This window comes from Triticum aestivum, chromosome 2A (assembly GCF_018294505.1).
Source record: "Triticum aestivum cultivar Chinese Spring chromosome 2A, IWGSC CS RefSeq v2.1, whole genome shotgun sequence".
NCBI lineage: Eukaryota > Viridiplantae > Streptophyta > Magnoliopsida > Poales > Poaceae > Triticum > Triticum aestivum.
In genome coordinates, this window is record NC_057797.1 from 568,159,827 (window position 1) to 568,170,408 (window position 10,582).

The 10,582-nt window shown below is 45.1% G+C and overlaps 1 pseudogene; it reads right to left on the reverse strand.

Annotated features, from left to right (window-relative positions):
* Positions 1–421: 421 nt before the first annotated feature.
* LOC123189478 (probable RNA-dependent RNA polymerase 2) lies at positions 422–9,358 on the reverse strand (annotated as a pseudogene).
* Between the last annotated feature and the right edge of the window lie 1,224 nt (positions 9,359–10,582).

Sequence of the window (10,582 nt, forward strand, 5' to 3'; positions counted from 1 at the left end):
GGTAGTACCTGTGGGTGCTACTTGCGCTGCCCATTGAAGATTTTCCGGCAAGATCCATCTACCCTTGTCAGGCTCCAATTTATGGCGTCGGTGCCAAGGATCAATGTATATTCATGGTGGTGATAATTCAGAGCAAACGCACAACCGTCTGCATGTGAGACTGGCTGTACAGGGGTGGAATTCTTGATCTGAAAAAGTGGGCAATAACACTGGTCTGGTTTGCGGTTGGAACCAGGGCCCCCATAAATATAAAGTCTGAAATGTTTGATGGACTGATCAATATGTCAGTGATCTTCCCACAAATCAAATCAAGGTGATAGAAGCAGCGGCGAGAGTAGGTGATTAGTTAGCCCCTGAACAGGTTATAGAGTAACACTAAAATTTGTAGAAACAACAGGAGTCGATTATTTATATATTTTTTTCCGAAAAAGGGAGCACCTCAGCCTCTATCAAGTGATGCCCACGGCCATAGTATTTTATACACCACAACCATATATTATCAATTGTTGATAATACTGAACAAATCAGCTTGCAAAGAGAGAAAAAAACTCGAGGCCATCCACCACCTGGGATGCATCACCAGTTCACCACATCATCCCCAAGCAGATAAAGGGTACAACACTGATGTCAGACCAAAGGTATCACACTTTAACAGATCTTTGAACCAACATCTTCAATAAGTAACGACGCGGAGGCGACGACGCCCCTGATTAAGCCGGAAAGTTGGATCATGGGTTTCACCCTGAGAAAATACACCCGCCAGCCCAAAGGTCTGCACTGCAGTCATGCCCCAGAGTTTTACACTACATACATACAAACTCATAGCAGCCGCACATAATTACTTGGCCGGACGACTCAGGCCGCCGCGTCGTCCACCTGCTGCCTGCGCCGCATACTGGACTCCTTGATCTTCAGCAGCTCGTCGCAGACAATCCACGGGAAGCTCCAGAACTGCTTCTTTCCCGGCCGTCGGTGTTCCGGGTGATAAGTCACGCGGTACCACGCCGACGCCCACCTTGACGCCTCTGCCTTTGGGCGGCTCCTGAACCAACCCTGCACCTCCTTGTGCAGGCCCTCCACCGAGTCGATATGCGGTCCTTCATCTCGAAGTACCTCTTGTTGTCCTTCTTCAGGTACAGGAGCCTATTCCGGATGTTGCCCGTCAGGATCTCGTCCTCATGCTCCGCACCATAGTAGCTCATCAGGGTGCTCAGCTTCTCCGCGTACAGGTCGTAGAACTCCTCCGCGGATGCCAGGAATTCCTCGAAGCCAGGGACCTCTAGGTCAGGATCGAACGCGGGGCTAGATTGAGCCGAGGACGAGGGGGCAGGAGCGCTCTGCATACGGCTCGCAGCCGCTCGGTAGAGCTTGCCGAGAGCTCCGTTGGAGATGTACGTTGGTTTGTCCCACCGTTCCATGAAGTCGGGGTACTCCTTTGGTCTCAGTGACCGGGGCATTTCAGCTGGAGCTCCTGTCTTGGCAAAGTCGACCGCCATCGAATGCAAAGCAGCTAGCTGGAGGCACTCAGGGCTCCGGGCTTTCATTGGATGACGATCCGCGTGGACCAAGTGAGCAGTTGAGATTGCACCGAGCGAGTCATTTATCATGTAATCCACAAAGTACTTCTGAATTTCCTGCAGTTCATCAGGTGTTCTTATAAGATTACAGGTATAAACATGTCAGGCAAGGAAAATACATGTGCTTGTTGAAAAGACAACTTTGAACTGCTTATTGGAGCTAACTGGTAAATACTCCCTCTGTTCCTAAATATATGACGTTTTGGCAGTTCATTTGAATGGCCAAAACGTCATGTATTTAGGAACAGAGGGAGTAGTTGTGAAGCTATCAAGGTTAGATATATACATTGAAGAGCATTTTAAAGCCAACACCACTTTAAAACTCAATCATGCACAACTGTTTTCATTAGAGGATGGCAAAAATGTCTTTCTTTCCGAAATAAGTACCCACATTTCTAAAGAACGTTATTAACTGTGCATGGCGAAAAAATCAAAAAAGAAAAAACTGTGCATGGCGAGCATATATTTGGTCCAAAGCATTCAAAATTTTGTGCTGTTATTCCATCCTGGCTGAGTTCGACGCTCGTAGCCAGTTCGCTCTGGCTGTAGGCATGCACCCAGTTTTTGCGAAAGAAATGTTTTAGAAAGATGTAAGGTGCCTCAAGATAATAAATCTCTAAAGTTACTAAGCTCCCCCGAAATATACCGCCCTCAGCGATCTGGCTTTTTATCATTTTGGTCCCACTGGTCAGCTGGCGTTGACACAATCTAAACTGCCTTCGACTAAGGTGCCCTGGATCGCTGCTTTGGAGGGGGGCGGGGGCTTTGAGGGGAGGTGCTGCTCCAACCAGCCACCACATCGACAACCAAAGGAACCACTTAGTACTGTGGTTACCTCATTCGCATCGACATCAGGTGTTCATCCCTGAAGGTAAAGTTCCCATCCTTAATCTGATGGTTTGCTATAGCTCTTAATGGAGTTACATATAGTTCCATTCAATCCATCAAGGGTTGTTGGCACGTCTTCATGTAGCGGCCGATGGGCCTTTGGTCGTTCGATTTATTGGGGGTAATCAGTGGAAGATGGACTCTAGCTCGGGCTCACATGGTGCGGCGAAATCGGCCTGAGGCACTTAGCACACAGGGATAGAGAAAACAGAAAGGCAGGAAAGGAGTGGTCGGACAGACTTAGTGTTGGAATTTTCAGGTTACTTGCCTTATTTGTCCACTCTAATTAAATTAGTAAACGAGCTGTAAACTTAATTAAACCTGACATGGGTGCAGTATAGAATGCTTGTGTGCCATTTTGTGTACAATCACGCCGTCAGGTTCTTGATGTGTTCAGTTACGCAAGCTCAAAATAGGCTAATATTATCACAAAATTTTCAGCAGTGACCACTTAGAATGTTTGTCAGGCTACAAAGAATTGGAAGATAGAATGCACTTTTCACCAAATTTGGAAAGTGCACAGCTCAGTCTGGCATTATTGCTTATTGATAACATCCTGGATTTGTCATGTGGTCATGTTGTGGTTTAAGAAAATAACTTTTCGTCGGACCTAAAAGAGTTATAGAGCAGTCAAAAAACTAGACCACAGGGACAAGAAAGAGACAAACATGGAAAGAAAGAGAGAAAATAAAAGATGTGAAGAAATATAAGAGTGTTTAGATCACTACTTTAGTGATCTAAACGCTCTTATATTTCTTTACAGAGAGAGTAGATCCTACACTGCAGTTTTTCCTTCCCGTTTTGTCAACTTCAAAACCTAGCTAATATATCTTGCCAGGTTCTCTGGGAACCCATGAACCCATAGGCAATCAATAAAAAGTTGTTCAAAATGAATGATTTTAGCCTGTGATTTGTTTGCATCAGAAGTTTTGTTTAAAGAATTCCTTCTTTGATGATTTATAACAATGGAAAACGGTGCGGCGAAGTGCACATTTTCTTCTAGTATTATCGAAATGCTACAGATTGTAAAAAACTGAGATTTTCATTATATTTGCAATTGCAAGTATAAAAATTGATATTAGTCAAATAAAACAATCTTCGGTAAATTAGCAGCAACAACCTAGTAAGAGAAATTAAAATGAATAAACAGCGAGGAATATACCTCAAGTGTAACAACATGATCCATTATGCGTGGCCTTGCTGCAGTGTAGTCCATAGGTGAATCAACCTTCTCTGGAATCAGTTTCTCATCCCAAGTGATAAAATAGAGGTCACCGTCCAAATCGCCCCCAGAGCATTCATTTGGATGAGGCCTGATTAACATCAAAGATTAAATTCTACATAAACGAGGCCTATTAAACATCAAAGATTAATTGAAGGAGAAAGCAAGCATTGGCAACGTCCATCAATAGGTAGAGATGTAAGTACGTAACATGAGGGGATATCAATCTAACATGGAAACGAACACGCTGACAAACACTTCAATAGAGATTTGAGCTCCTCTGAAGGCATTGCCAGAGCAATATAAACTCTAGATGATCGTCTTTCAGTTTCAGTATAACATACGACATTACCTTTCTCCTCTTTGGGGGAAGACAACACAATCAACCAGGTTCTTAGCGTACAAACCATGGTCATAGACAGCTTCAAGTACTCTGATGTCACCAGGATGGAGACAAGGATTTTTTGATACTGCAACTTTTCCAACAACGACTGCTGTTTTCTCTTTTCCATTATCTTCAGCAAAATATGGCAGACAATTATCCTTCTGCTCTTTGCTGTTCTTTGTAATTCTGATGTACACTTGACCGTATTCTAATTCACCTGTTTCATCCAAACAACCAATAAGAACACGGCCTTTCGGAGCATGAATCTTACATCTAGTTCTTATGTCAGTCAGCCTATTATCCTGATGGGCCTTAAGAATCATCAACAGGTAAGGCTCTAAACTTGGTTCATAGCCTTGCAGTAAAATTTTCGATGCTGTCTTTGTTTCTGCACTACCAATTTTCCCCAGAACAGAGAGAGCAGCTTCTCTGTTGGTCAGCATTTCATCTAATTCACGCATATCATTCTGTTGCATCGACTCAAATATCTCATCTCTTATCCCCAAAGTTGAAAGGAGAGAGATAACTTCACGATTCATATAGCATGGTTGGGATTTGCTGGTACTTGTAATGTTAAACATTCTGCTCTTTGATTCGAATTTCTTCATACTAGGTCGCAGAGAAAGATTACGAAAGGAATCAGGGTCCACAGCAACAACTCCTTTGTAGCCACCATACCTTATTTGAAAAGCTGAAGGAGGGTTAGTGTAGTCTAATCCAATTCGGCAAGCCATTTCTTTAGCAAGTCTCTCAGAGATCTTCCCGATACCATCAGAAAATATGTATTTACTGCCATCAGTTGTGACTTCAATATCTGGAATCTCTTCTACATCCCGTGGTAGGATTTCAAGTGTTTGTCTGGAGGAGCTGAACAGCTGGCCCATTCTAGCCGCACACTTAGATACTGAACGAATATCTTCAAAGTTGCCCATCCACCTTCTTATATCCTCGGCCTTCAGGGAGTCATTAGAAGCAAACATCCGAACAGAACTTCCACGAAGTTGACTTGCTGAGAAGGCCAGGAATTCATACTTCTTTGGACCAATGGAAAATCCTTCTTTCAGGATGGATAAAATACGATGATATAGGCCAGTTTTCAAGGGTTGAGAAAAGAACCCTCGTCCAGTTCTAGCTGAGATAGCATCTGGAAAAAGCTTACTCCAGTCTTCGTCTACAAAAGTAACTCTAGCAAAGTCAGAAGCATACTGTTTGTGATGCTTAACCACATAATTTGAAACCTCTTCCTCAGGTCCCAAGCAGTATATTTTGGATGGAGTGATGTGAATTCTGTAACACATCATTAACTTTCCTTCACCTTCAGTCTTACTGGAAAGCAAACCATCATGGCTCCTCTTCCTGCTATGAGCCTCCTGCTGGATGAATTGCAAAGGTTCATAGCATGTAAAGTCTAACTTGCTCATTTTCTCAAAAATCCTCCTTGAAATATGAACTGGTATTTCTTCAAGAGCTTTAAACAGATCGGCATTAACATCCTTGGAAACTATCTTCCCCATGTGAACAAGAGAATTGAGACGAAAAAGAACTTCATATGACACTGAACAACCACTTGGGCAGTCAACAAGGGGAACGGCTTTGGACGACGGGCCAAAAAATTCCATTGAAGAAATGACCAATTCCCCTAATTCTCCTGACATAGGCAAGCTGTTGAGAATAAATGACACCGGTGCACCTTCATCAAGTACGAGGGCAAGAGTTGAACACTTCCCAAAAGAGTGGTTGCGTGTAAAATCTAGTGCTCTGACCCAGGTAAATTTTGCATCCTCCTTGCATGCATGAAAGCGGTCATCTGAGAACCTTGAATAAACTGCAGGCCCAGAAATTGTTGTGCATATCCTTGGTGCATACATGAGCTGAAACAAATAGTAAATTAACATTAGTCAAGATAATATATATTTTACCAACTTCAGAATTATAGAAAGAATTAAAAGAGTGTTGCGCCTCACAAACTTATAGTCTAAGAAGTATGGCAATCAGTAAATTTAGAAAAGTAACGGTGATGTGTATTCATCAGATAAGCTTCATATTCATTTCACTCCAAATAGTAACCACCAACTGAGATATTTATAGGAGTGGAAATAAAAGTCGCCCCACTATCCATCTTACATGGTTCACTCTAGTTTACTGACTCAAGAACTTGCCAATTTTTCAGCTCGCGCAAGTATTGAGGGAGGGAAGTACATCTAGAGCTTCCTTCTTCAAATTTCTACTTCGCCCTATGACTGCAACGTCTGACTAATATATAATGTACAAAGGAAAAACAGAAGTATCACAGCAACATGGTGACCAACTCGACTGGTTCTTCACGTCTAACAATTGGAGTTCAGTATATCCTAATACCAAGGTTACTGCCATGGCCAAACCAATCCCGGACCACATGCCTTGTTTGGTCAGTATAGGATCATCGATCCCCGCGAGCAAAATTTTCAGGTTAGAATCTTACTGGGTGCAGCACAGAGGCTTCTTTGATGTGGTGAATACTTCTTGGTCCAAACCAAGTTATTTGCATAATAGTGCAGCCAGGATTTGCCAGAAAATGAGAAGACTAAGGTACACCCTTAAAAAGTGGAGTAAAGGCCTCTCACGTCTCAAAGTGCTGATCCAAAACACTGAATGGGCCGTTAACGAGCTGGATGAAATTTAAAACCTGAGAACACTTACAACCCCAGAATCGAACTTCGGGCGAATTCTAAAAACTCACCTGCTGCAGCCTCTGAACATTCAGAACCAACACTGGAGAAAAAGATGCACTGTCAGGGTTATTCGTTTTGGAGAGGAAACTACGAAAATTTCCACCGGATGGCCACAGAGCGATACCGAAATAACTTCATCGCCATGCTGAAATTACCCGATGGCACTGAAGTTGAGAACCACACAGGCAACGAAGGGATACTGCTCAATGTGTTTAAAGAAAGATTGGGGGAATCTTCGCCTCCAAATCAGAAATTCGACCCAGGCTCTATCATTACCAAGATTGATGGACTGGAAGAACTTTATGTCCCATTCACTGAGGCGGAAATTGATGAGGTGGTTGGAACCATGCCGGCCGACAGAGCTTCAGGGCCGGATGGATTTAGTGGTTACTTTACCAAATCATGCTAGCATATAATCAAACCAGACTTTTATCAGCTTTGTCATGATTTCCACACAGAAGAACTCAATCTTGAAAGCATAAACACCGGGTTCATCATTCTCATTCTGAAGATCCACTCGCCCCAGAGAGCAAAAGATTTTCGCCCCATCACACTGCTAAACTGTTGTCTGAAGCTAATAAACAAACTGCTTGCGGATCGGTTACAGAAATGGATTCTAAAAATCATTCACAGGAACCAATACGGATTTTTGAAAGGGAGAACGATACAGGACCTGCTTGGCTTGGGCATTCGAGTATATATACCAATGTCAAGCCTCTGGATCGCGTTTATTCTGAAACTGGACTTTTCCCAGGCCTTCGATACTATAGAACACCCGGCTATGATTGAGGTCATGAGACACATGGACTTTTCCCACTGCTCAATGGGGTTCCGGGCCATCAGTTTCTATGCCGCCGCCGGGGGCGGGGCGACAAGGTGACCCGTTATCGCCCTTGATCTTCGTCCTCGCGGCCGACCTGCTGCAAGCTGCTGTCAACGACGCACTTCGCCGAGGGGTCCTCAGACACCCAATCCCCCCACGCACACACAAAGACTTCCCGCAATACAATACGCGGACGACACGATAATTGTGATGCAGGCATATGAAGAACAGCAAGAGGCGTGAAGAAAATTCTGCTTGATTACGCTGACTCGGTTGGACTTTGGATAAACTTCGAGAAGACTACTCTGGTGCCGATCAACCTAGACATGGCGTCGGCGGCAGGCTTTGCTGCGATCTTTGGATGTACAGTAGGCTCGATGCCGTTCACGTACCTGGGGCTGCCCATGGAGACCGCTGAGTGTCAGATAGACCTAGAGCTGAGAGATGTTTGGGCATACACATGGGGGGCCCAAATATTCATCGTCCAGATATTACAAGTTCTCCTTTGAAAATGTCATGGCTAATCAGGCTTTTCGGTGGATTTGGAAGTCGAGGTGTACAATGAAGCTAAGGGTTTTTGTGTGGCTCCTCTTGTCCGACAGATTAAAACACCAAGAACATGTTCAAACGTAGACATTAAGTAATGGGCTCATCGACAGACAGGACGGACTACTGTGTGCTCTGCCAAACCCAACAAGAAGAAACTCTGGAACATCTGCTCTATACCTGCAGTTTCTCCTACACGTGCTGGACTTCAGTTGGGTTGACCTGGGCAACAGAAGGAGATAGGTTTGACTGGATGGCAGAGGCTAAACAAACCCGTGATCATGGAAGTGTTCACCACAGCAGCGTGGTCGATCTGGACGGAGAGGAATAACCTGATCTTCAGAGGAGTGACGCCTTCCGACAGGTCCTGGTTGTCAAGATTCAGAGAAGATTTCTTGATGTTGCAACACAGGACAAAACCTGAGCTGCTAGGGTTCATTACTGAATTTGCCAGAGAGATTGCCTAGGGTTAGCCAAACTACTTTAATCCCCTGTAATTACTTATACCTCTGAACCCTAGTACACTGTGATTGGGGCAAAAGCCCCACCACACCCTTGTACACTATGTAAAGTACTTTTTTGATTAATATATATGACTGTAGGAGCCTCTCCTACAGTCTGCAACGTTCAAAAATAAATAAACACCGTGAACAGCTCACCTGAAGCAAGATGACGCCGGCCCCATCGAAGCTGCACTGGAGACAGTTCCTGATGTCCTCGAAGTACACCTCAAGCCTGTACCTCTGGGAATCGTGATTGAGGTACAGGTCTATGCGCCGCTTCCCCGGGATGACCTCCACGCGGACGCTGTCCCAAGTGTCGGCCGCCTCGAATTCGCGCTCGGCGACGCGGTTGCCGACAAGGAGGCGGGCGTCGGCCACGCGGAGAGAAAGGTCGGGCGCGCGGGGGAGAAGGTCCACGGAGGCAGGGGAGACGGAGAGGAGGGAGCCGAGGAAGCGGGGTAGCCGACAGGAGGAGGCGAGTTCAGCGGCGAGGGTTGCGGTGGCGGTGGAATCGAACTGAACGCTCCCATCGCCTCGACTTAACCAGCCGCGTCGGGCGGCGGCGATCTCGCAGGCGTAGGCTTCGCCGGCAGCGGCGACGGAGGAATCGAAGAATGCTAGGAGCTCCTTAGCGACGGCGGAGGGCGGGATAGGAAACCCGCACCGTCGCCGTGAAGACGGGCGCTGACACCGCCGTCGCCATCGGAATGTAGTGGGGACAGAAGGGTTTGGTGTTCCGGCGGGCTCTTGGGGGTTTCTGTACTCCGAGCAGGTTTATGTGTCTGAGTGTCTCCCTTGGTCTCAGAATATATATTACTCTTTTTTAGGGGAGTTTAAATCTCTACTACTCTTAATCTCTAATTTTAATGAGTATTCTTTTCGTCCAGAAATATTTATCAAAGAAATGAATGTATCTAGACGTATTTTAGTTTTAGATACATCCACTTTTATCCATTTCAGTGACAAGTAATTTTGAATGGAGGGAGTAGTTGGTAGGTTGTCTCGTCGCTTCATACCCCATCGAAGGCCAGCCTGCCCCATCCATTTTTCCAGCGCGAACCAATCAGACAATCAATCGATACTTTCCATATAAAAGAAATAATCAATCGTACAATCAAGACTTTCTAGATACATCATCGATCAAGACTTTTCATATATTTTCCATACAAAACTTTCTCCTGACCAAACAATTAAGACTTTCCATATACAGCACCAATCAACCATACAACAGAAAAACAATAATCGAGACTTTTCATGTACAAAACTTTCTCCTGTACGACATAGATTCAATCATAGTTCAAAATTTTCTTCTGGGCGGGCGGCGAGCTCTCGTTCTCCGTGTCCCCCTTAGCGGTACTGCGGGCCCTGGTTCTCCGTCATCTATATACCTAAAGTCTCAGTACGTAGGTCATTCGCTCATTTCGTTCGTTTGTTTCCTCCCCGCATCGATCGATAGGAGTCTCGATCCCCTTGATCCCGCTTTTCCTTAGCTTACCGCGTGTATTTATGGAAATATCGCTAATCAAATTTTTACCTACTCAAATAGTATTTCCGTAATCATCTAGTAATCAGATAGCTACCTAGTCAAATCCTCTTCAACCCCCCCCCCCCCTCCATTGGGCCACTGTTGCTCCTAAAACTGTGTCGTCCTCTTCGCCTCGGGAATTCATCGATCATCTTATTGTTTCTTGACTGATGCATGCCTCGTGAGAACTACAACCATGTTGATATAGAAGGCGTTGGGTGCGGTCAAGAAGGACCAAATGAGCATCTCGGCATCGCCAAGGTATTCAGCTCGGTGACTGAGGGAGTCCTGGATTAAGGGGTCCTCGGGTGTTCGGCTCGTGTGTTGTGGGCCGGACTGATGGGTCATGAAGATACAAAGTAGAAGGCCTTCCCCCGTGTCCGGATGAGACTCTCCTTTGCG